Below are 25,070 nucleotides of genomic sequence, written 5' to 3' on the forward strand. Positions count from 1 at the left end.
ATAATTTCACAATTTAAAAACATACTTTTTCTGCAAGTGGAGTACTTTTGAAAAGTCCAAAAACAAAAGTTTAATTAAAACATACATATAGCCTTCTCCCTCCTCCAGTATAATATTTATAAAATAAGAGTTATTAGAGGAAATGCAATGTAGTCTGTGCTGCATCTCCCAATTACAGCATCAATTCTCCATCAAAACACTAAACACACTGTGCTCCAGACACTGCTGTGGGCTAGGAGTAAAAAGATGTGAGACATGGTTCTTGCTTGCAAGGAACTTACACTCAACAGTCAAGAGAGAAGCCAGCCAACAAGTATAACATAGGGTGGTAATTGCAAGCAGTAACAGGTGGTAAGCAGAAGGTGTAGTGATTTCCATTGGCCTGGGATGGATGGAGGATTGTGGGAAGGCATCCTGGAAGGAGTGATCTGGGAAAACTCTCTTCCCCTTGTTTTCTCTCTCAGCACTTAGTAATGTGCTAAGCTCAATAAATCCTTGATACAGGGTGATCATATCCACTCCGATTGCCTCAGTTACCATCCCTATATGCTGATGACTTCCAAGTCTATATCTCCGGCCCATGTATGTGCTTTAAGCACCAAATCCTTGGTCTACAGTTCAGCTCCACAAAGATGTCTTGAAAACCCTCCAATTCTAAATGTCTAAAATTAAACTCAGTATCATCTACTCTGTACCAAATTTCCTCATGCTCCAGGAAACCTGCATCAGTAGATATCACAGTTTGCTCAAGCCAGAAACCCAGAAGTCATTCTTCTGCATTTGTCACCCCCCACATTCCAGCAATCACTAAAAAGTTGATTCTAGCTATTAAATATCTTTTGCATTGCTTCCTCTTTCTCTCCATTGCCCCACCTTAGTCTAAGTCACCATCATTTCTTCCTAGGACTATGATAGCCTCCCATTGGATGTGCCTGATCCTAGTCTTGCTCTTCTCCAACTTTTCGCACAGCAACCAGAGTGATCTTTCTAGAACACAAATCCAGCCACAGCATTACCCTTTTAAAAACTCCAAATATTTTCTGCTGTCCTTAGAATGAAGTCTCAATTCTTTAACTTCTTCCCACTGGCTTTTTCTGACCCCTTCAAAAAGGATAAGACCTTCTTGCTATTTATTCCACTAACACACTGTATTTCCCTTTATCAAAATATTGATCATGCTTTATTATAATTACTTGTTTCTTGTTAGCATCTCTGCTAGATAGTAGGCTCTGATATCAAGGACTGTGTCTGTATTGTTAGCTGCTATAGCTTCAGCACCTAGCACAGTGCCTGGTACACGGTAGAATACTGAATGTGTAAATGAGTTATTTATTTTAAATGAATTTTTAAATAATAATTTGCTATCCTGTAAGATGAATAGACAGCCTCTAATATAACTCGTTGGTAAGTTTGGTTAGTCATGTAGTAAATTTTCTTAGAGCACATCTTCTTTAGGTTGTGTCAAGGGTGAGAGGTTGCAATGTCTGTCATATATATCTGGTTCTGTCAGGAGCCATAGAGATCAACCTAACAAAGCCTAAGGGAAAGTCAGAGGGGAAGAGAGGAGAAAAAAAATCTAAATACAGAAACTTTACTACTTTTTTTCCTTCTAGTGCCATAATATGTATCTTCATGCATATATTGTTTTCTTCCTTTTAGTTCCCTTAGTCACTTGCCAGAAATGAGAATTATTGGGTAAAAAGGGATGAACATTTTTAAGGCTATTGAAATACTGCCAAATTATTTTCCAAACACATCAACAAATAGCTGTGAGCAATGGACAAGTGTGTCTGTTTAATCACACTCTTTACCACTGGGAAATGTCATATAAAATCTTTTTTGCTAGTCTAATGGAAGGGAAAAAATGGTCTTCCCCATTCTTTTCTAGTTAATCTTAGATCTTTTTAATCTGATTCTTCATGCAGCTCCTTCTGAAGGAGCATCCTACCTCTCAAAGGCTTGTTCAGAGGCTGTGGGGCTCACAACCTCAGCGGCTTCTGGGGCATAGCATCTCCGTTGTGCCGCGATGGTGAGGGGCAGTGATGGAGGGAAAACATAACACAAACCACACCATTGTTAGGGGATGAGGTCGCTGGGATAATGCTGTGAGAAGGGATGAAAAGAACGATTCTCCATTCTCGATTGTTGTGATTTCCAAGGATGAGCCAACAGCTCCAGCACGGGAAGGGATGGGTCTTTACTGCAGCCAGATGCTCCTTTTTCCAGTGCTGTCTTCCATTATTTCTGGTGAGAAGGGGTGGGGGGTAGCCCAGCAGCTGAAACAGATTAACTTTTATGCCAGTTTCCTCCCTTTGAGTGATTGCCCTGGACCTAGGGACATTCAGAATTAGTCAGAAACTGTTTAGAAATAAGAATGTGGTTCAAGGTTCATAGTGCATAACAGCCAACCTTCTGGAGTTTGTGCACCATTCCTGCCTTTATCTATGGGAGCTGCTTGAGGCAAACAGAGCTTTCTTTCCTTTCCTTCCCCACTGCCACTGCCTTCGTTCAGGCCCTCATCCTGTTTTGTCTGGACTATGGCAATAGTTTCCTGTTTCCCTTAATCTGTCCTCTTCTACACTGTTGCCAAAGTGATATTTCTACCATACATGTCGGATCTTGTCACTCTCCAATTTCAGCTGTCAGTGGTTTCCCACTGTCTTCAGGGTAAAATCCAATCGCCTTTTCCCAGTTTCTTGGGCGTTTAGCAGTCAGATCCCAAACTGTTTTTCCAGACTGGCTTCCACCTCTCCTCTGGACTGTGCCCTGACACTGCGTTCATTGTCTGTTAGGTGTTCCTGTTGGTCCTCTGCCCTGCTTGCCTTTCTGCCTCTGTTCGACCTGATTAACTCCTTCTAATCCCCACATCCCTCCTCAAAAAGCAGGCCCCCTCATTTGTCACCTCTTTGGTGGATTTTTCCTGGATTTCTCCTAGCAGTTAATCACTGTCTCCTGTAACCTACACACAGATTGTGATTTCCACATCTGTTTTCCCCAAATCAGGAATTATCACCTTGCTTTTGTATGTTTGTATTTGTGAATCCCCCAGCCCCTACTACAATATTTAGCACATAATAAATACTCAAAAATGTTTTCTTTCCTTCCTTTCTGCTAGCCTATTCTTAATCTCTTTTAACCATCACATGTTCTTATTTTTTTAGAGCTAAGAGGGAAGTAATCTTCCCCCCCACCTTTTTTCTTTTTTTTTAAATGGTTAACAAAACCAAAGACCAGTGAGAGAAGAAATTCACCCTGGGATGCACAAGCAGGTTTAATGGCAGAGCTGGGGAACCTGGTTGGGGCTGAACTCCTTAAGGAACTTAAAAAGAACCTTGAAATAAGGATTGCATCAGGGGGAGAGGAAGGAACTAAGGTTCATTGCTAAGCTTTTGTTGGATGCTATGTATATGTTACCTTATTTTTATTTTTGGAAACTTATTCCTTTTTAAAAAATTGTAGTAAAATATGCATACCATAAAATTTACCATCTTGACCATTTTTAAGTGTTCAGTTCAGTAGCACTAAGTAAATTCACATTGTTGTGCAACCATCGCCACTATCCATCTCCAGAACTCTTTTCATCTTGCAAAACTGAAACTCTATACCCATTAAACAATAACTCTCTATTCCCTCATCCTCCAACCCCTGGCAACTACCATTCTACTTTCTATGTCTATGAATTTGACTTCTCTAGGTACCTCATTTAAGTGGAATCATTACGGGACTTGTCTTTTTGTGATTAGCTTGTTTGATTAAGTATACATAAAGTCCACAAGGTTCATTCATGTTGTCACGTGTGTCAGAACTTCCTTCCTTTTTAAGGCTGAATAATATTCCATTGGGTGTATATACTGCATTTTGTTTCTCCATTCATCCATCGAGGGACACTGGGTTGCTTCCACATTTGGGCTGTTTTGAATAATGCCACTATGAACATAGGTGTACAAATATGTGTTCAAGACCCTGCTTTCAATTCTTTTTGGTAAATACCCAGAAGTTGAATTGCTAGGTCATATGGTAATTCTATTTTTAATTTTTTAAGGAACCACCAAACTGTTTTCTATAGTGACTACACCATTTGCATTCTCACTAACAGTGCACAAAGCTTCCAATTTCTCCATATCCTTGACAACACTTATTTTCTATTTTTTTGGTAGTAGCCATCCTAATGGATGTGACGTGATAATCTCATTGTGATTTTTATTTGCATTTCCCTAATGATTAGTGCTGTTGAGCATTTTTTCATGTGCTTATTGGCCATTTTTGTATATCTTCTTTGGAGAAATGTCTATTCAAGTCCTTTGACCATTTTTTAATCAAGTTGTTTTTGTTGTTGTTGAGTTGTAGGAGTTCTTTATATGTTCTGGAGGTTAATCCCTTATGAAATACATGATATGCAAGTATTTTCTCCCATTCTGTGTGTTTTCACTCTGTTGATTGTGTCCTATGATTCACAGAAGTTTTTAATTTTAATGTGGTCCAACTTATCTATTTTTTTCTTTTGTTGCCTGTGCTTTTGGTGTTATATCCAAGAAATCATTGCCAAGTCCAATGTTACGAAGCTTTTGCTCTGTGTTCTCTTCTAAGAGTTTCATAGTTTTAAGTCTTACATTTACATCTTTGATTCATTTTTATTTAATTTTGGTACATAATGTAAAGATCCAGCTTCATTATTTCACATGTGGATATCCAATTTTCCCAGCACATTTGTTGAAAAGATATCTGTTACCTCATTTTATATGCATGATAGTCCTGAGATGTGTTATAACTACACATCTCAGAAAACAGAAGTTGAAATGTACCTAAGGACATCCTAAAAGCAGGCCCCTTCAGAATCTTGACACGCCAAAGGCAAAAAGAAAAAAAAAAAAAGGCCATGTATGATATTAGGTGAGAAGAAGAGGGAAATGGAGAGAGAAGGAAAATAAAATTGCATACGCAGCTAGCCCTGAGCAGAACTTTAAAGTGTGTTTCAAGGTCACTTGAGAGCCCTTCTCCTGCCCTTTTTCTCTCCTTCCTCCTCTGACTGTGCTCTCGGACTCTCAAGGTAGTCCTTCAGTTTGCTGCCTCTTTTGAAATTCTTCCAAGAGGGTCGTTTAAAGCTTTTCCACAGTCTGTCTCCAACCTGTTTTCTCAGCCTTATCTGCTGTCACTCCCTTCCTGCCGCTATGAACCTGTACTTGAACTGTGTTAGTTCTCACTGCTCCAGGAACAAGCCCTGCCTTTATGCACCATGGTCATTTTATTCACTCTGGCACTGTCTTTCTCCAAGGCCTCTTGAGGGTGGGAGCACATATTCGTCTCTGTGTCTCCATGGCGTGTGGCACGGTGCCAGCCACAGAGGTGATTGCTCAGTAAATATGTTGAAAAGGTGACGAGAGAGACAAGTTTCTCTTCATCTGTAATGATGAATGCATAATCACTATTATCTTCAGTTTTGTATTGATATCATGTACTCATTCATAATGATTATGAATGAATAATCATTCAGCATATGTAACAACATCTTAGTTTTAGAGGTTTTAAAAGATCATGCAACATGGTCTCTGCCTACCAGTGATTGCAGTCTAGTTGGGAGAAAACAAAATTCTTTTACGTGTACTTTACACTTTACTATTCTGTGGTGACCTGTAGTCCTTGCAACGGTCAGTGAATGGCAGGGAGGACTGGTTTTATCTCCACTTTAGTTTTAGAATACTAACGCACAGCAAAGTCACCGGATTTGGCTGAGGTCAGATAGCTGCAAGAAGATTGAGGTGGGACTTGAACCTAGGTGACTGACTTCAGGCAAGATGCTTAACCACTTTAAGCAACTCAGTTTGTGCATCTACCAAATGAAGATGATAGCATCTGCTTCCTAGTTGGTTGTGAGTGTTAAAAACCAGACAGTGTAAATGAGTAAAGAATTTAGCACAGTACAGGCACATCGTACAGGTGCTCAAATGCCAGCTTTTATTATTTGTCTTTATCTCTGGTGTTTTTGTCCCTGTTGTGACACACTGCGTGTTACTTTAAAGAGAGGCTCGCAGGTACCATCACAATGGTTTTGCCTTGGGCTCTTGGGAATGTTGGTAGGCACTCCTGCTTTACATGTGAGTCCTGTGTAAACGATCTCATATGATTCCTGTCTGACTCAGGCGCTCAGTGAAGGCTTCCTTTACTTCCCCTCCTGGCTTTGTGCTTTTATGGGTGAATTACATGGGACTTGATACTGCTAAGTCCAGAGGCTAAGGAATAATCCATTAGGAATAAAACAGAGAACTCTCTCATATTTTCCAGACTGTAAGTTCTTTTCAGTTACTCTTTATGCAGTCTTCTGTGTTCTCTTCACATTTTTTGTGGTAGGTGGATTTAAGTTGGTAGGATCACTGAGGCATAGTAGAAGCTAATCTGTACTGATGTCTTATTTTCAGTTTGTAGAGGCCCCATGACACTTGTGTGATAAATGGTGGTGTGTAAATTAAAATGCAACTAAGGGTCTCTTCGGTATTTCTTGAATTAAGTTTATTATGTGTTGTAATTTGCACCTAGAGACTTTTGTTGTTATTTGTTGTAGTGACTGTGGCAGTAATGAGCCTACTTCTAGCATAGCTTGGCACATGCCCCATAGACAGTTTATTTGCATTTGGCAGGACTCCATGGTGTACCCTGACCAAGTGAATCAGTCTATTCGGGGAATGGGGGAACTGAATCATAGGGAGATTGTGAGTCTTGCTCATGATCCCCAATGATCCTGAGATGGGGGGAATACCAGAGAGTTCTTGTTCTGTTCTTAATGGGATTCTTCTTTTGCCTATGGAGTATCAAGTCCCATTTAATTCACCCATAAATGCACAAGACAGGGTGGGGGTGGGGAATGAGGCGTAAAGGAACTATTCACTGAGCACCTGGGTCAGACATGAATCACGTGAGGTGCTTTACTTAGGACTCACTTGTAAAGCAGGAATGGCTATTAATATTTACAACAGTTCAGGATTCTGATCCAATCTCAGGACTATCTGCTTTATTGCAGTAGGTAACACTTTATCTGGCAGCTACATTGATTCAAATCGTTTAAAAGAACTAAAAAAAAATCGTCAGAGTGATCCCTAAGCCAGCATACTAAAGCTTGTACACATCTGATTCTCACGACAACCGTATACAATAAACAGAGCAGGTGACACTTTCTTCATGAGCCTTAGAGAAGTCGTGGAACTTTCCTGGGATCACACAATAAGTAGCAGACTGAGGATGAACCCAGATTTTCTGGCAGATCACTGCTGAAGATTCTCTAATTCTAAGATTCAACATAAAGTAGTATATAATGTCTTATTTTTCAATTCCTGCTTCTACCACCCTCATTGAGAGTCTTAATGCTTCAGACCTGGAAAGCTGCAGAAATTCCTTCCTAGCTGAGAGATATTAAGCGGTCTGAGTTTAAGAGAGAAAGCCTTGGTTAGCAAGAAGAGCCCGGAAAACAGACTCAAAGTCCTTGCTTTACCACTTCATAGCTTTATATCTACAGTTAAGGTGCTTAGCTCCTTCGTACCCCTGTTTCTTCATCTTTAAAATGGGATAATAATAGTAACTACTCATAGGATGGACGTAAGGATGAAGTGAGTTAACATATGTAAAGTGCTTAGTTCAGTGCCTGACACAGAGTAAATATATTTAGTTATTATTCTTACAGTAAACACCACACAGCTTGGAGAAACCTCAAAATAACCTCCCTCTTGCTTAACCCATACTTTCTTATTGGAGAAATACAGGGAAATAATCTGTCCTTTTTTCTTCTTCCTCCTCCTCTACCATCACCACTACCTCTACCTCCACAAAACAGCCTGGCTCAGAGCTTACAGTAAAACACCAGAGAGCATTCAGTTGATTGTGGCGTTCCTTTGGTTCAGGGCATCTTATGTAATGATCTGCCTTGTGACATAGACGTGGAAAAGAATTGTTTCCAAACCTAGAATTGGGAGTGAGGTTGGCATTCTTAGTCATTTGCAGCAAGACGTGAAGCTGATTTCTATCAATAGATCCAGCACTGGGCAGCATTATTTATTGAATAAAATTGTGCCAGTAGAGCTCTCCTATGGCTCTTTCCTCGTGTCTCCCACCCAGCTCAGGGTCTCAGGTGTATGGCCTCCGCATGACCTGGCCTGACAGAGCTTCTAGTTGGTGCCTCTCCCCAGGCCCACCATCCCCTGTCTGATTGCCACCTCTCCCTGAGTCCACTTCCCTCAGGCTTTCTAGGTGCCTGGCTACTCTGGTAAATTAATTGCACTTAGGTGTTTGTGGAAGGAATTAATGAATAAATAAATGTATTGAGGCAATATGGTAAGCAGTACCACAGTCATTAACCCCTACTGCCTGGCCCAGGGCCTGGCACAAAGCGGTGGCTCAATGAAGATTTGCTGAATAAATTACATTACTTTTGGTGTAATACGTTTACTATCCCAGCCGTGTGTTTGAAGCCTAGTTCAAATGCTTCCTACTTTGTTAAACTGTTCTCATATCAAATGTAAACTCTCCCACTTCTATCCTCTTATAATAGAACTTTATAGGAAAGTTTATGTATGTAAAGTTTATATTCTTTATTTAGGGAAAGAAAAAACCAGGCTTTCTGATTCTTACAGCAACCCTGTCAGGATTCTCATCTTCATTTTATAGTTGAAGAAACTGAAGCTTAGATGATATGAAAGATGCCAAGTTCATGCATATCTTAAGTAGCAAAGCTGACCCCAAAACTTACTTTCAGCTGTTAAATTATTTCTGTTGTGATATGTTATACAAGTGAATGTGTATTTTATTTAGTTGAGTCCATGTTTTAACTTCACCACTGGAATGGAAGCCCTTTTAATCTAAGGACCATCTCATACTGCTGCTTATGCTTCTAAGAGCTTCACACACAGTAAATGTTTGAAAGTAAATTGCCAGTTTTAACAGGGTTCTTCAGTGCTAGAATCAAAGGGGTGACTAATGGCAGAATTTCATAGAAAATCAGTGTAGAGAGAGGAAAAGTTTTAGGGGGAAGACAGATCAAACTTTTTTCCTTGTGTAGAGAGCTCCCTAATGGGCCTTTTAAGAGGGACTGTAGGACACACTCCTGCGGGTCCTCTTCCTGATGGTGTGTACCAGTGAGTATAGCCTTTACCCTGCCCATGCCTGAAGCTGCAGCTCTAACACACAGCATAGTCTCAAGAGAACAGTGATGGTCGAGAGCTACCAGTCCTGGGCCAAGGAAGGTCCTCCTCAGCTAACTGAGACTCATCACTATTAATATCTGCGTTTCTATTAATACTCTCTTTTCACTGTGAGCTAATTTAAATCTTCTGTTCTCTAAGCTATTCTTAACCACACGTTCTTGGGCCTCGTTCCCAATTACAGATCATAACTGTCCATTTTGGTTTTCATACTTGCAGAAATAATAGGAATTCTGCCCCTGTTGATTCTCAGAGGAGACGTGGGGCTCTATTGGCATTTTGGATGGGGCAATTCTTTGTTATGCAGGACTGTCCCATGCAGTATTTGAGGTTAGTATCCCTATCCCCTGCCCTCTAATGCCTGTCATGCGCCTCGATCATTGTGACATATTACCTCCCACCACACACAAATTTCCAAACCCCTGGAGAGTGGGCAGTACTGCCACTAGTCGAAAGCCACTATAACCTGGTGCCTATCTCTGCCGCCTTGATCCCTGTCGATGTGAGTCCCTATCCTAGTTGGAACTAGGAATGTATATGTTCCCCTTTTCATCTTTTGAAAAGAAGGTTTTCAGCTTCTCCAGAGCTCCCGTCCGTGTAGAGAGACAAATTTAAGGCTCTGAAATAAGATCTCCTTGGCAATTGGGGTGCTGAGACCAGGTGAGTGTCACTGCTACTCTATGAAGACAGATTTTAACCGAAAGATTTTATTCTTTAGAATTACATGAGGGCTAGGGGGGTGAGAGCACACAGGGAGTGGGGAGTGACTGTTAATGAGTCAATAAGTATAGGGTTTCTTCTTGGGTGGTGAAAATATTCTGGAATTAGATAGTGGTGATGGCTGCACAAACTTGTAAATATACTAAAAGCCGCTGAATTGTACACTTTAAAGAGTGAATTTTATGGTATGTGAATCATGTCTCAGTTTTTTAAAAAATTACATAATCTGCTGCTCTTAGTATTTTTCCTATCCTCCAGTTCCCCAAGCTTGAAACTCAAAAAATCTCACAGTCACTTTGACTCTTTCCTTTCCCTCAGTCCCTATTTCTAATGGGTCACTAAGGCCTAACTTCTATGTAATTCTCAAATCCTCCTTTTTTCTCTCGGTCCCACTACCAGTGACCTTACTCAAACTCTCTTCCCTTGCCTGTACTATTGTGACCAGCTCTTAATTTCTCTTCCTGTCTCCAGACTGCCCACCCTCATCATCCTTCCAAGACACTTCAAATGTCTTCTATAACATTTTATTGTGAAATATAATACATATACCAAAAAAGTGTATATAACATACAGTTCATTAAAGGATACACCCATTTTATTACCTCCCAGGTCAAAAAATTGGCAGTACCTCAGAAACCCCTGTATATCCTTTCCCTATCATATTCTTCTTATTCCACCCCTATACCCCCTTCTGAGTATAGTGACTTTTGTGGTAATCATTTCCTTGCCTTTGTTTATGGCTCTACCATGAGTATGTGTATCCTTAAACAATATTGTTAGTTTTGTCTATTTTTGGACTTTACGTAAATGACATCACAGTTTCAGCCTTGCTTTCTTCTGTCAACTTCATGTTTGTAAGATTCCTTCATGTTATATGTAGCTCAGTTATATTTTCTTAAAACCTAGATCTGATCCTATTTCTTCCAGTCACCTAGATGGTAAGTCCACGATCCTTGGTGTGGCAGCGTTCAAGGCCGTCCATGATCTAATCTTACCCTGCCTCTCCAGCCTCATTTGCTATGACCTCTCCCTCAACATCCTGTCCTATAATCTTACCAAAGAACTTGTTCTCTCCAAAACATGCCATATATTTTTATGCCTCCTTATGCTTAAAATCTGTATCTCTTCCTACCCTTTGATCCTGGCATATTCCTAGACCCCCTTCTCAGTGTACAATAAATCAATCTCCTTTTCTATATTCCGTAATTCTTTACGCCCTCACCCACTTTTTTAACTATGTAAATGTCTGTCTTAGGATAACAGGTAGCAGTTATTGAGCATGTGCAGTGAGCCAGGTGTTGAGATTGGATTGGTACTAAATAGATGGTCAATAAATGTTACTTTCTTCCCCATTTTGCATAGTGGATCTTCAGTCCTGTAGTTGAATCCTTTGGGGATGACAGCATTCCACCTTTAAATCAGCCGTATCAGAGATTGTTGACTGCTTTATCTATTCTGGAGCATCTTTCTGAAACCTTTCCTGATGGTCAGATTTCTGGCTGATATGACCAATCTGTCAGGTATTTGGAACTTCAAGAGGCTTTTCTGCCTCAAGAAGAATATTGGGATATGTTTATACGTTGTTTAATGGTTAATTTTAAAACTTTTGAAAATTAGTTTTTGCACATTTAAACATTAGTTACTTATAAATTTGCCTAAATTCCCTTAATATAATTGCAGTTACAAGTTTAATTTGGCTGATTCTCTTGAATACTTCAAAAACTTTGAATAGTAAATAAGACGTATGCAAATACAATTGTTGTAAATGCTGTTTGAATGCTTATGCTTAGTCTTATTCTAAAACATCAAAACCTTGGGTTTAATTACTTTCTTCATTATTTTCATGCCCTCCTTGGGCATTGCTATACTTATTTTGATAGCTTCCCAAGATTTACATTATAATTTTGACTTTCCCAGGAAAATAGCCTTTACTAGGGAAATAACCAGGGAATAACTTAACTAGAATGAAAAGTAAAAGGAACACCTCCTTAAACTGGCAAAGTCTTGGTATCCAGTTAAAAACTAATTGATCCTTGGTTGGGGCACATGACTTGGTTGCTTTCTCACAGTGTTTCAGACCCCTGCTACTGATTATGAGGCTGAGCTTCCTTTTTCTAGATGCACTGCAGTTGTTACTTTAATACAACTTTTAGTTCATGCCATTCACATAGGTTTTATTTTCTTATAATCTAGTTTCTTACCTTAAAATGGGGAATTTTTTAGACTCTCACTTGGTTGGCCAGGGTTATAAAACACTGTCTGGTCATTATGATATAGTGACCTGAATGTTACCGTTATTCAGAACTTACTTATGCTTCAGTAGTATGTCATTATAATTAGTGATGCATGTAGGGCCGTAGTTCTCAAAGTGTGGTTCCAGGACAAACAGCTGCTGGAAAGTTGTTAGAAGTGCAAATTCTCAGACCTCACCCCCACCTAGACTTTCTAAATCAGAAACTCTGGGGATGGGGCCCAGACATCTGCATTTTAACATGTCCTGTAGGTGATTCTGATGCTGAAGTTTGAGAACCACTGCCAGAAGATGAGAGAATAGGAGTTCACGAAGTCAGCTCTCTTGCAAGCTGAAGTATCATCTTGGAACATACTGTTGAACCCTCATTCTGCTTGATCAATGTACATGACCACCAGTGCTTTTTAACTGTTAGATCCCTCCCTTTTTTTTAGCTATTATGTGTGACCACCAATGCTGACCAGTCCTTCCTATTCTTTGTGTAATTTCTACTTTTTCCTGTACTTCTTACTTTCTCATAGTTCCCTGTGTTGATTGTTTCTCTGCTTATACAGATAGAAACAGGTACACATCTATGCTTTACATCGGATATATTGCTTAATAGAAGAACAGACATGTCCAATGTATTGATTCCCCTTCTTGTTAAAATCAGTAAAAATGCCAGACAAATCCTATTATAGTCACCTTTATTTTGTATAAAAGAGCCTTTTGTATACTTTACTTGTTTGAATATCATGAACTCATATTTTCACAGGCTTGGCTTACTTTGAAACTTAAAAATGTTACAACTTGGCCATTGGGAACCCCTTTAAATCTAGTCCTTTTGGCTTTCAGCAGTCCTTGACGTTTTTTTTCTCTGTATATTTTAAAGCACTCTTGCTTTTATTATTGAATAAGCAGCACACTCAGACCTATCCTGATTATTATTATTTGTATTCCATGACATGGAATCAACTGCCTTAGAAGAATTCTGATTCCTTTGGTGGAGAATAATACTAAGGACCCACATCCAGGACTTCATGTGCACAGGAGAAGTTATGGTTTTTCAGAGTGCTTCTGTTGCCATGAGCCACTCTCAGTGACTGAGTTGGGAAGCTAACTTTTTCAAAGGTACAAGTTGATATATGGGTGCTGTACCTAACTTTTTTTAGAGCGTGTGGTTTTATTGGCCACTAAGACTCTCCCTACATAGATATCAGCAAGTATTTTAGTTATCCACTATGGTCTCTTGCACAAATACAGGGGTGATAAGAGGCACATGTTCAAAACAATTACAAGATAAAGTTTATATTTGTACATACACTTTTCAAAAACCTATATTCCTTGCCTTATTTTTTCTTCTCTATAACCATGTAAGATAGGTAGAATTTGTTGCATTTTACAGATGAGGAAACTAAGGCTCACAGAGGTTAAATGACTCATTAGGGTCACACAGCTAGTAAGTGATCCCTGGAATTTGAACCAACATCTTCAGATTCTGAATCCTGTTTATTTTCCACTGTACCATGCATTTTTTCTATCTCTGCCTTCAAGAAGCTTACAAAACACTTGTGCACCTGAAATAACATAAGTACATTCATGATGAAACTTGGAGCTATAACCCAAGGACTGCTTACAAATGAAATCTCTACTTATAATCCTTTCAGAGAAAATTTGTGATCTGATTTGGTTCTGTATTGATAGTTGTAGAAAGTGTGCAGGTTTGGATTTAGTTGGGATTGGTTTATTCAGATTAATAAATCATATTCTGGGTCCAGCCTGATGGTGTAGTGGTTATGTTCGGCACACTCCACTTTGGTGGCCCAGGTTCACAGGTTACAATCCTGGGCGTCGACCTACACCACTCATCAATCCGTGCCGTGGTGGTGACCCACATGCAAAATAGAGGAAAATTGCACAGATGTTAGCTCAGGGCTATTCTTCCTCACCAAAAAAATTAAAATTGAAATAAGTAAATCATGTCGTATTCTGGTTTATGAACAGCTCATTTCAGTTTGAGGTACAGTGCAGTAAAGTTGAGGGTTCTAACAAAAATAAAGTGCTACAGTAGCCAAGTCTTGGAAGCAACTTAGGTGCCCATCAAGAACAAATGGATAAAGAAGATGTGGTATATTTACACAATGGAGTACTAATCAGCCACAAAAAATGGTGAAATCTGGCCATCTTTGACAACATGGATGGACCTTTAGGGTACCATACTAAGCAAAATAAGTCAGAGGGAGAAAGTCAAATACCATATGATCTCACTCATAAATAGAAGATAAAAACAACAGCAAATAAACACGGAGAGACAGAGATTGGATTGGTGGTTACCAGAGGAGAAGGGGAGAGGGAAGAGGGTGAAAGGGGTGATTAGGCACATGTGTGTGGTGATGGATTATAATTAGTCTTTGTGGTGGTTATCATGATGTAATCTACACAGAAATCGAAATATAATGATGCACACCCAAAATTTATGTAATGTTATAAACCAGTGTTACCACAATAAAAAAAATTTAAAATAATGAAGTGCCAGATTTCTAAGTATAGGGCAGGTATGGTGACTGGGCATAGGGGTTTTAATATAGGGATATGCATTCTAGATATTAAACTGTTGTACTTTGTACTCTGAGAGCCTGTCAATACTGAGTCCTCAATCAGCATTCAGTTCAGCGGTTGCTTCTTGAAGGGGAGAATGAGCATGGTCCCTGCCCTTCCAGAGAGTTCCCCAAATGGATTTGAGTAGAATCTAGAAGGATTAGTAGTATTTGACAGGGAGCATCTCAAAGGCACACAGTTGTAGGGCTTCTTAGGTTAAAGCCCTGTATTCTGCCGTAGGACATATGTGGGAATAAGAATAAGATTGGAGAGGGAAAGGTGTAGAAGGCAATTACAGGAAGCAGTTTGGGGCCGAATGAAAGAGGGTCCTTGAATTATCTATCCTCATTAGTTTGGACTTGGTACTGTAGACCAGTGCTTCCCAAACTTTTTCATATCATATCACATAAAAAATAATATTTTGAGGTCAGCCCAGTGGCAGAGTAGTTAAGTTCGCACGCTCCACCTCAGCAGCCCTGGGGTTTGCAGTTTCAGATCCCTGGCATAGACCTACACACCACTCATCAAGCCATGCTATGGTGGCATCCCATCTACAAAATAGAGGAAGATGGGCAGAGATGTTAGCTCAGGGCCAGTCTTCCTCACACAAAAAATAAGTAAATAATGATAATATTTGAACATCAGGCTGCAGGTAGCTTGTAGCCATAGATGACTGGCCCAAGGACTTCAACTTTCCTTAGGGCTGAAATAGTCAAAAACTTCCAGTAAGTTGGCACACTCTCAGTCATTGAAAAGTGCTGCTAGGCAGTAAGGAGCCTAGTTAACAGACTTCAGGAAAATTCTCTCTTCTTCCATCACTGTAGGGTCCCAGATTGTAATGTGACTTCAACTCTTTAGATTCCTGCATTAGAAATGAATCTCTGTGGAAATAGAGTACACCAAAAATGGGTCAGCCCATCATTATAGATCCTACAGACATTAAAAGATAATAGAAGATTAGTAGTTGCCAGGGTCTGAGAAGAAGGGGGAATGGATAGTGACTGCTAATGGGTACAAGATTTCTTTTTGTGGTAATAAAAATGTTCTGGAATTAGATAGTAATGGTGGTTGTACAACCTTGTGAATATACTAAAAAGCATTGACTCGTACACTTTAAAGGGGTAAATTTTATGACGTGAATTATATCTCAACTTTTAAAAATAGAATATTATGAACAAATTTACCTGCATAAGTTTGATAACTTATATGCAATGGACAGATTCTGTGAAAGACACATACTAGCAAAGCTGACACCGAAGAAAGTAAAAATCCAAATAGCTCTATATTTATTAAATAAATTAAATTCTAATTAAAAACCTCCCACAAAGAAAACTCCAGGCCTGATGGCTTCTCTGGTGAATTCTATCAAACTTTAAGGAAGAAATGATGCCATGTCATTTCTCTCCAAATTAATCTCTAGAGTCAATGCAATCACAATAAAAATTTGGTTTTTTTGGTAGAAATTGACGAGCTGATTCTAAAATTGGTAGGGAAATGCAAAGAAGCTAGAATAACCAAAACAATTCTGGAAAAGAAGAACAAAGTTGAGGACTCAGATTACCTGATTTCAAGACTTAGGAAATGCAGTAATGAAGATAGTGTGGTATTGGCATAAGTATATATAGAGAACAATTGACCATACTAGAAAGTCTAGAGATGTACCTACATATATTTGGTCATTGATTTTCAACAAAAAGGCCAATGCAATTTGATAAGGAAAGATTAACTGCTGGAACAGCTGGATATCCATGTGGAAAAACATGAACCCATGATCCTTACACTCTGTACCAAAATAGGTTATAAATCTCAGCATAAAAACTAAAATTATAAAGCTTCTTGAAGAAAACAAAGCAGAAAATCTTTCTGACTTTGGGATTGACAGGAATTTCTTAGATAAGAAATATAAGACACAAAAAAGCCTGAACTATTAAAAAAATGATAAATTGGACTTCATCAAAATTAAAGACATTTGGGGGCAGCCCGGTGGTGTAGCAGTTAAGTTCGTACATTCCGCTTCCATGGCCTGGGGTTTGCCAGTTCAGATCCCAGGCACAGACCTATGCACCACTTATCAAGCCACACTGTGGCAGGCATTCCACATATAAAATAGATAAGATGGGCACGGATGTTAGCTCAGGGCCAATCTTCGTCAGCAAAAAGAGGAGGATTGGTGGCAGATGTTAGCTCAGAGCTAATCTTCCTCAAAAAAAAAAAAAAGATTAAAGATATTTGCTCTTTAAAAGACACTATTTAAAAAATGAAAAAGGAAGCCACAGACTGGGGAGAAAATATTCTCAATACATATATCTGGCAAAGGGCTGTATCCAGAATATATATAAAGAACTCTTACTGCTCAATAATAAACCATTCCCTTCCATTTAAAAATGGGCAAAAGATTTGAACATAGACATCACAAAAGAAAATAAATGATGAATAAGCACATGAGAAGTTGCTCAACATCATTAGTTATCAGGGAAATGCAAATTAAAAACGTAGTGAGATACCACTACGCGCTCACTAGATTGGCTATAATGGCTAAGTGTTTTGGAGAAACTGGAAATCTCATACATTTCTGGTGGGAATGCAAAAATGAACAACCACTTTGGAAAACAGTTTGGTAGTTTTTTAATAAAATTAAGCATATGCTTACCATGTGACCCAGCTGTTTCACTTCTAGGTATTTACCTAAGAGAAATGAAAGCACGTTCACAAAAAGACGTGTACGTGAATGTTCATGGCTCATTTATTCATAATAGTCCCAAACTGGAAACAACCTCATTGTCCATCGATAGGTGAATGGATAAACAAATTATGGTACCTCTGTAAAATGGTATACTATCAGCAATTAAAAACTGCTGATACATGCAATAATATGAGTGAATCAGAAAACTTGGTTGTGCATAGGAAGCCAGCCACGAAAGAATGCATATTCTCTGATTCCATTTCTGTGGTACTCTAGAAAAGACAAATCCAGTTTATAGTGATAGAAAGCAGATCAGTGGGGCCAAGGTGGGGAGTGGAGATCAACCTGGAAATGGCACGAGGGAACCATTTGGGGTGTTGGAAGTGTTCTGATTGTGGTGGTGGTTATATGGTATATGCATTTGTCAAAACTCGTCAACCTAAACTCTTAAAATGGGTGAATTTTTTTGTATGTAAATTGTACTTCTATAATGTTGACTTTTAAAAAACAAGGGGGGAGAAAAAGGAAGGAAAAAAAGGAAGCATTAGGGACCAGCCCCATGGCCGAGTGGTTAAGTTCACTCACTCCGCTTTCGCGGCCCAGGGTTTCGCCAGTTCGAATCCTGGGCGCGGACATGGCACCGCTCATCAGGCCATGCTGAGGCGGCATCCCACATGCCACAACTGGAAGGACCACAACTAAAAATACACAACTATGTACTGGGGGGATTTGGGGAGGAAAAGGAAAAATAAAATCTTTGAAAAAAAAAAAGGAAGTGTTAGCCCGAAAGTCATTCTTCTAATGCTGTATACTGACTTCTTACAAATTAAACAAAACTCTTTTAAACAGATCATATAGAGGCCATGGATAGTCTCTATATGGGAATGTTTTTCAGATATCTGTAACTCAGACAGCTGGATTGATGTAACTTAGGGCTCCCAGGAGGCAGACAGGGCATTTATTTGAGCACCTGAGTTAATCTTTGGAGTTAAGTTCAGTTTCACCGTCCATCCTTTGAATTACTTCCCTGCATTTATATTGAATAGTATGATTAAGGAAGAGAAGCAGGCTCTGGAAGGGCCCCATGCCTAGTTCATCCTGTACCTTGGAAGTCGCTTTTCATGATATTTGCTCATGACCAGCAAATTCCAGAATACACTGGATTTTGTGCTCTGGTTCATGTATATCCACAATCTGAATACCTTAGGGAGAATCAGTCTAGTACAATAGGGTAAGAAGCCCTACCTGGCATTTCCAACCCTTTGTCTTCTCCTGTGGTCTTAAAATGACAGAAATTGAAGGGAAGTTGGAGATCCACAAATTCAACACTCATGCTTTATAAATGACAAAACCATGGCCCAGAGCAAAAACGTATTGTCCCCCTGCCCGGGTTCACATGCCCAGCTACCTGACTAGAGACAGAGCTGGAAGTACAACCCAGATCTCCATGATCCACTTATTTCTCCAGAGCAGCTCACTAAGGTACAACCACATTTTCTCAACCATCATTAACAGTGGAGTACAGTGTTTCTCACAGTGAGGTTCTTGGACATTCTGTAGTAGAGTCACTAGGGGTTTGTATCCCTGGACCCCTCTCCAGACCTACTGAGTCTGAATCTCCTGAGCCCGGGACTTGGAAATGTCTGCATTTGAACAGGTGTGTCACTGATTCTGATGCACACTGAAGTTTTAAATACCACTGTTGAAGCAAGGAAGTAACACAATCACGTATGTGTTAAGAAAGTATGAAATCAGGTCGTTAGGGAAGCCAAACCCAGGAGTCTTCCACTCTCTCATTACTTGGGGTGGGGGAGGCCAATGAGAGAAGCCTTTGTCCTAGAGGAAAAGAAACAGTTTGACTGTATTCATGGGCATTATTTGTCTACCCTCCCGCCAACTTTGTCCTGGTTTTCCCTGGTAACCTTTGCTTAATTCAGTGCTTTAAATACAACTTAGAGCATTTAAGGACGTGAGAGGGAAGTCCCTCAATGGAATGACCTTTGTTTCTCCGAAATGCAGACGGTTGGCAACAGCTCTTTTGTTGTTTTGTCGGCAGGAGAGGTAATTCCACTAATGGATTCCCTGAGCCCTCTGCAGAAAAATTGACCTGGTCTTTGGGGAATCAATCTCTTAGAATTCAGTCAGTGTAATCACCGGCACAAAGCTCTTTGGTTTCCCAGATGTGACCGTCTCCCTCTCACACTTGTCAAATTCATTTTACCCCTTTGTATTTGACACAGTGGAGGCAAAGATTCGGTAGAGTGCACTGTGATAGGCTTGTCAGAGAGAGAGGGCTGTGGTTCTCTTCCCCACCAGAAGTCCTAACACAGGCCACCTACTTACTCAAGCTGGAAATCTTGGAGTCTGTCTTTATTCTTCCTTCTCCATATCCCCCATATTCAGTCCATCATCAAGGTCAGTCATTTCAGCCTCTGAAATGTGTCTTTAATATATATGTCCTTTGCCACTGTCCTGGTTAAAATCACCATTATTTCTCGAGCAGCTTTCTGTTTGGGCTCCCTACTCATGCTCTTTCCACCTTCATTCCATTACCACAATCTAGACTGATCTTTAAGAAATGTAAGTATGAAAAAATGTAAAACCATTCAGTGGTCTCATGTTCTGTTTAGTTTAAAATACAGAAGTATATGGATTAAAACGTGAAAGTTCCCTTACACTCTTATATCCCCACTATCGTCCACAGGGAACCATTGGTAAGAGTTTGGAATGCTTTTCTAAGGATTTGTAAGACACTCTGTGTGTGTGTGTACGTACTATATATGTATACTATATATACACAAATATATGTGGTGGTATACATATATGTGTGTCCATAAACATACAGGGTTTTTAATGTAAATAGGATCAAACTACATTGTTCTGAAGCTTGTTTCTTCAGTTGCTACTGTATCAATTTATTTCATTATGCCCCTTCTGAGGGATCTCATTCTATTTAAGATAAAATCTGCACTTCATAAAATGGCCTGCAAGCCTCCATTGTGATCTGTCCCTGCCTTTTCTTTGTGCCTTTGTCCGCTTTGCTCACTATGCTCCAGCCATGATCTGCTGTCAGGTCCTCCTATGAGCTAAGCTTTCTTCCTCAGGGCCTTTGCACATGGTGTTCCCTCTGCTTGTTTGCTCCTCTAGATACATGACAGTGGTTCTCACATGATGGACAGGGTCCTTGAAAAGACACGCACACACACCAAGCATTACTTATGCGCTAAGTGTCTTGCATGTATTTATACTTTTAAAAAAATGTAGATATTGTGATTAATAAAATGAGTTGATGAATTCATCGTAGCTTTTATTAATAAATACTAAGAAGTATATTATTATTCAATGAGGAATTCTCAAATTTTTAATTTTACATTAATATTTTATATTGAGAACCACTGACCTACAGAAAATCCATAAAACTCAGCGTATGAAGCCTGTCTTAAAATAGCCCCAAATCATTTTTCTAGCCTTGCTTTCAGTGATTTCCTTTCCATACTGCATTTCATCCTCCTTTCTTCAGCTTCACCAGACGTAGCTTTACTATTTGATATACCAAGCCTTTTCTTACAAGGTCACAAATACCTAATGAGAGGGATATGTTTGGAGAGATGCGTCCTTAGGTGATTTTGTCATTGTGTGAACCTCATAGAGTGCACTGTTGGGGAACAAAATTTGCCACCCCACAATGTGTCTCTTTGACAGGAGGATTATTTAGGCTGACTATTTTTAAGAAACAAAAGACTCGAAGTTTTTCTTGTTATCTCCCCCTTCACTGCCTAAAAGAATTCAGATTAAAAAAACCTGTCTCAGGAAGTGAGCTATCACCTTAGTATAACATGAACTAGTTGGTAGACAGGGAAGGACCTAGAAAAGCCTGTGTGACGGGCTCCCCTGTGTGTTCTTCTGTTTCCACGTGGCCAAACACTTGTTTTCCAAATGTCTGCTCCTTTTCACCTACCTGAGACTTGCCTTCCTTCCCTTTCAAGTCCCTGACTCTTCTCTCCCCTAGCATCTTCTTTTGTCCTTAACTGAGAATGATATTTAAGGTGGTGGCTTCAACCATTTTGGCGAGTTACGCAGTTTTCCTGGGTTTCTCCCATGTGTACATGTGATTGAACGTTTGTTTTTCTCCTGTTAATCTGTCTCATGTCAGTGTAATTCTTAGAATAGCCAGAGGAACCTAGAAGAGTGGAGGAAAATTTCTTTCTCCCCTACAGTACGTACATAAACCTGGATGGTATAGCCTACTACACACCTAGGCTATATGGTACTAATCTTATGGGACCACTATCATATATGCCATCCGTCATTAACCAAGACATCATTATGTGGTGCATGACTCTATAGTTACTACTCCTGGTCAGATTCTAGATTCCGTATTTCTGAATTCACCTACTTCCTAAAATTTATTTGTAACCCCAAATCAATACAGCTCTTTCATGGTCAGTCACAGACATGTGCATGTACAGAGAAATGAGAGATTTGCGTACCCCACACACATGTTCACAGCTGAGTGGAACAAAGCCACACTTACCTTCTTATTTCAGCTCTCATACGGTGAACTAGTGCCCTTTTCTCTATTTGATGCCATGTTTTTCACATTTCTGTGCTTTTTGTTGGTGATTTTGCTGTTTAAAATGGCCCCCAAGGAGAGTGCTGAACTGTTTAGACCGTGTTCCTAAGCACAAGAAGATTGTGACGTGACTTATGGAGAAAATACATGTGTTAGATAAGCTTCATTCGAACTTGAGTTACAGTGCTATTGGCTGCGAGTTCACTATCAGTGAATCAACAATATATATTATGTAAGGTGTCTTTACACAGAAACAAACATAAAACAAGAGTATCTATTGATTGGTTGACAAAAATACTGTGACCAGAGGCTTCTAGGAACCTAACCCTGTATTTCCCCCTAGGAAAAATGACTCAGTGTTTGCTAATTCGGTGTTTGTGGTGACTTTATAGACCATAACTACTGTGAATTATGAGAGTCAACTGTACTCATATTGCTGTCTTTTCCTGAAAATTTACCCCTTCAGCATTTTTTCTTCAACCAGCAAAAACTCTTATCCTTCAAGATGCAAACCCTGGTCACCTGTGCTATGCAGCTTTGCCTGACTCCTCCCAAGCAGAGTGGTTCCTGTTCATGCCACTATTAGAGCACTGACCTCAGCGTATCAAGTTACCTGTGTACTGTGACTGTCCTTTCCATAGCTCATGATGTCCTAAAGGACCTGGCACTAATAGGTTTGATAAATGTTGAATGAATGATTCGAAGGAGGAAGCGGAGAAGGGGAGTAGATATAATGGAAAAGAAATGGAAAGTGAAGGACACAGAAACTGGATTGAATAATGACTATGACAAGAGCATGTGGAAAGGATCCCTGCGTTACTCTTGTGGTAACAAACTGATTCTGGGTCTCAGTATAGGTCACATGCTTAAAACCTGTGTTAATTAGATAGTGACCTAAATTGCCTTAAATGAGAAGAGTTTATTGAGCCACCTAAGCCAAAAAGGGGAAGACTTGGCTTCAAGATCAACTTGATTTAGTACTCACATTTCATCAGGATCTGTCTTTTTAATTTTGCTCTCTTTGGGTTGGCTGTTCTCAGACTGCAAATGGTTGTCCCTGCAACTTAAGGCTCCTGTCATCACAACCTTCTGTCCAGTGAAAGAGCCCGCTTTGACTAGCACAAACAAAAGTCCTGGAGTTGAATTTTAATGACTTTTTGATCACATGCACTTGGCTGAACCAATCACTGGATGAAATGCATTAATTGGCTTAATCCAGGCTGCATATGCTTAATCCATGATCTACCCTCTGAAGCCTAGGATTGGAGTCAGTTTCACGTAGAAGACATGCTTTTCTAAGTGATCTTTTGTGTTTATGGTATGGTTATGTGTACCATCTCACCCAGGATAGAGATCATTAGAATCCTGGAAGTGTTACATTAGCAGGTCATCTCACGGAAAGGTTTTTGTTTGTTTTTACCAAAAGAGGAGCAAATAGATATTCTGTCCTTTTGTTCCTTTGGTATATCTTTCATTGAAGAGTTGTGTAGTGTATAACATGTATCAAGCACTGTGCTAAGTTCCAGAGATGAAAAAGCCCCTACCCTCAGAATGTAGTGGTCTTGTGGTGAGATAAAGTTCATTCTGCATCCTAGGAACAAATAAGGTTCATTGGAGTCAGAGGAAAGCTTTATGACTCAGGAGCATATAATTGTGCTGCCCTCTCTAAGGGATTTGGATTTGAGAAGTGGAAATAATTTTGGACTAGGAGCTAAGACCTAAATTATAATCCCTCTGTTGTCATTGCCAGCGATCTTTGAGCTTGGCCTTTCGTAAACGCTGTGGCCAGTGTTTCTCCAAGTGTAGTCAGCAGTTCCTCTGCATTAGCTTCTCCTCAAGTTCTTTCTGGACCCTAACCCTGGCCCACTGGACCAGAAGATCCGGAGCTGTCATCTCTGCAAATTGTTTAACCTCCATGAATCTCATTTTCCTCGTCTGTAAAAAGGAAATCATATTTGCCTTGCAGCATTGGTTTGAGGATTAAATGTGGTAATGGATAAAAAGCACATGACATGTTAGTGGGAGCTCAGCAAGTACCATTTTGTTTCCTCCCTCAGAGTATAAAATCACTATGGTTCAGAGTATTTGAAGGATTCCTACAGGAGGATGGCAAGAAACCCTTCTTTTTTTTAAAGATTGACACCTGAGCTAACAACTGTTGCCAATCTTTTTTTTTTCTTTCTCCCCAAAGTTCCCCAGTACATAGTTGTATCTTCTAGTTGTGGGTCCTTCTAGTTTTGCTATGTGGGATGCCACCTCAACATGGCTTGACGAGCAGCTCTAGGTCCGCACCAAGGATCTGAACTGCTGAAACCCTGGGCCGCCAAAGTGGAGTGCACAAACTTAACCACTTGGCTATGGGCCCATCCTCACAAGAAGCCCTTCTGACTCAGGAAGTGTTCTCCAGAAATGTGTGACTATTTTTTTTTTTTTTTGATCGAGGTTATGATAGTTTACAACATTGTGAAATCTCAGTTGTACATTATTATTTGTCAGTCATCTTATAGGTGTGCCCCTTCACCCTTTGTGCCCACCCCCCACCCCACTTCCCTCTGGTAACCACTAATCTGTTCTCTTTGTCCATGTGTTTGTTTTTCTTCCACATATTAGTGGAGTCATACAGAGTTTGTCTTTCTCTATCTGGCTTATTTCACTTAACATAATACCCTCAAGGTCCATCCATGTTGTTGTGAATGAGTGTGAATGAGACGATTTTATCATTTTTTATGGCTGAGTGGTATTCCATTATATATATATATATATATATATATATATATATATATATATATACCATATCTTCTTTATCCAGTCATCAGTCACTGGGCACTTAGGTTGTTTCCACCTCTTTATTATTGTGAATAATGCTGCAATTAACACAGGGGTGCATGAGTCTCTTTGAATTGCTGATTTCAAGTTCTTTGGATAGATACCCAGTAGTGGGGTGGCTGGGTCATATGGTATTTCTATTTTTAATTTTTTGAGAAATCTCCATACTGTTTTCCATAGTGGCTGCACCAGTTTGCATTCCCACAAGCAGTATATGAGGGTTCCTTTTTCTCCACAAGCTCTCCGATATTTGTTATC

General features: G+C 39.7%; 1 protein-coding gene across 2 annotated transcripts in view; it reads left to right on the forward strand.

Moving 5' to 3' along the window:
* Positions 1–25,070, forward strand: part of GAB2 (GRB2 associated binding protein 2) — a 181,410-nt gene that overhangs the window by 81,127 nt on the left and 75,213 nt on the right. Inside the window, exons 1-2 of one of the 2 annotated variants that reach the window (XM_070625777.1) lie at positions 9,614–9,842; positions 11,265–11,422. The exons of the other annotated variant lie outside the window; for it this stretch is intronic. The gene's annotated coding sequence lies outside the window, so the exon portion shown is untranslated. Of the gene's footprint in view, positions 1–9,613; positions 9,843–11,264; positions 11,423–25,070 lie in introns of those variants that run through there. 2 annotated transcript variants of the gene reach the window in all.

Source organism: Equus przewalskii, chromosome 6 (genome assembly GCF_037783145.1).
Source record: "Equus przewalskii isolate Varuska chromosome 6, EquPr2, whole genome shotgun sequence".
NCBI classification, from domain to species: domain Eukaryota; kingdom Metazoa; phylum Chordata; class Mammalia; order Perissodactyla; family Equidae; genus Equus; species Equus przewalskii.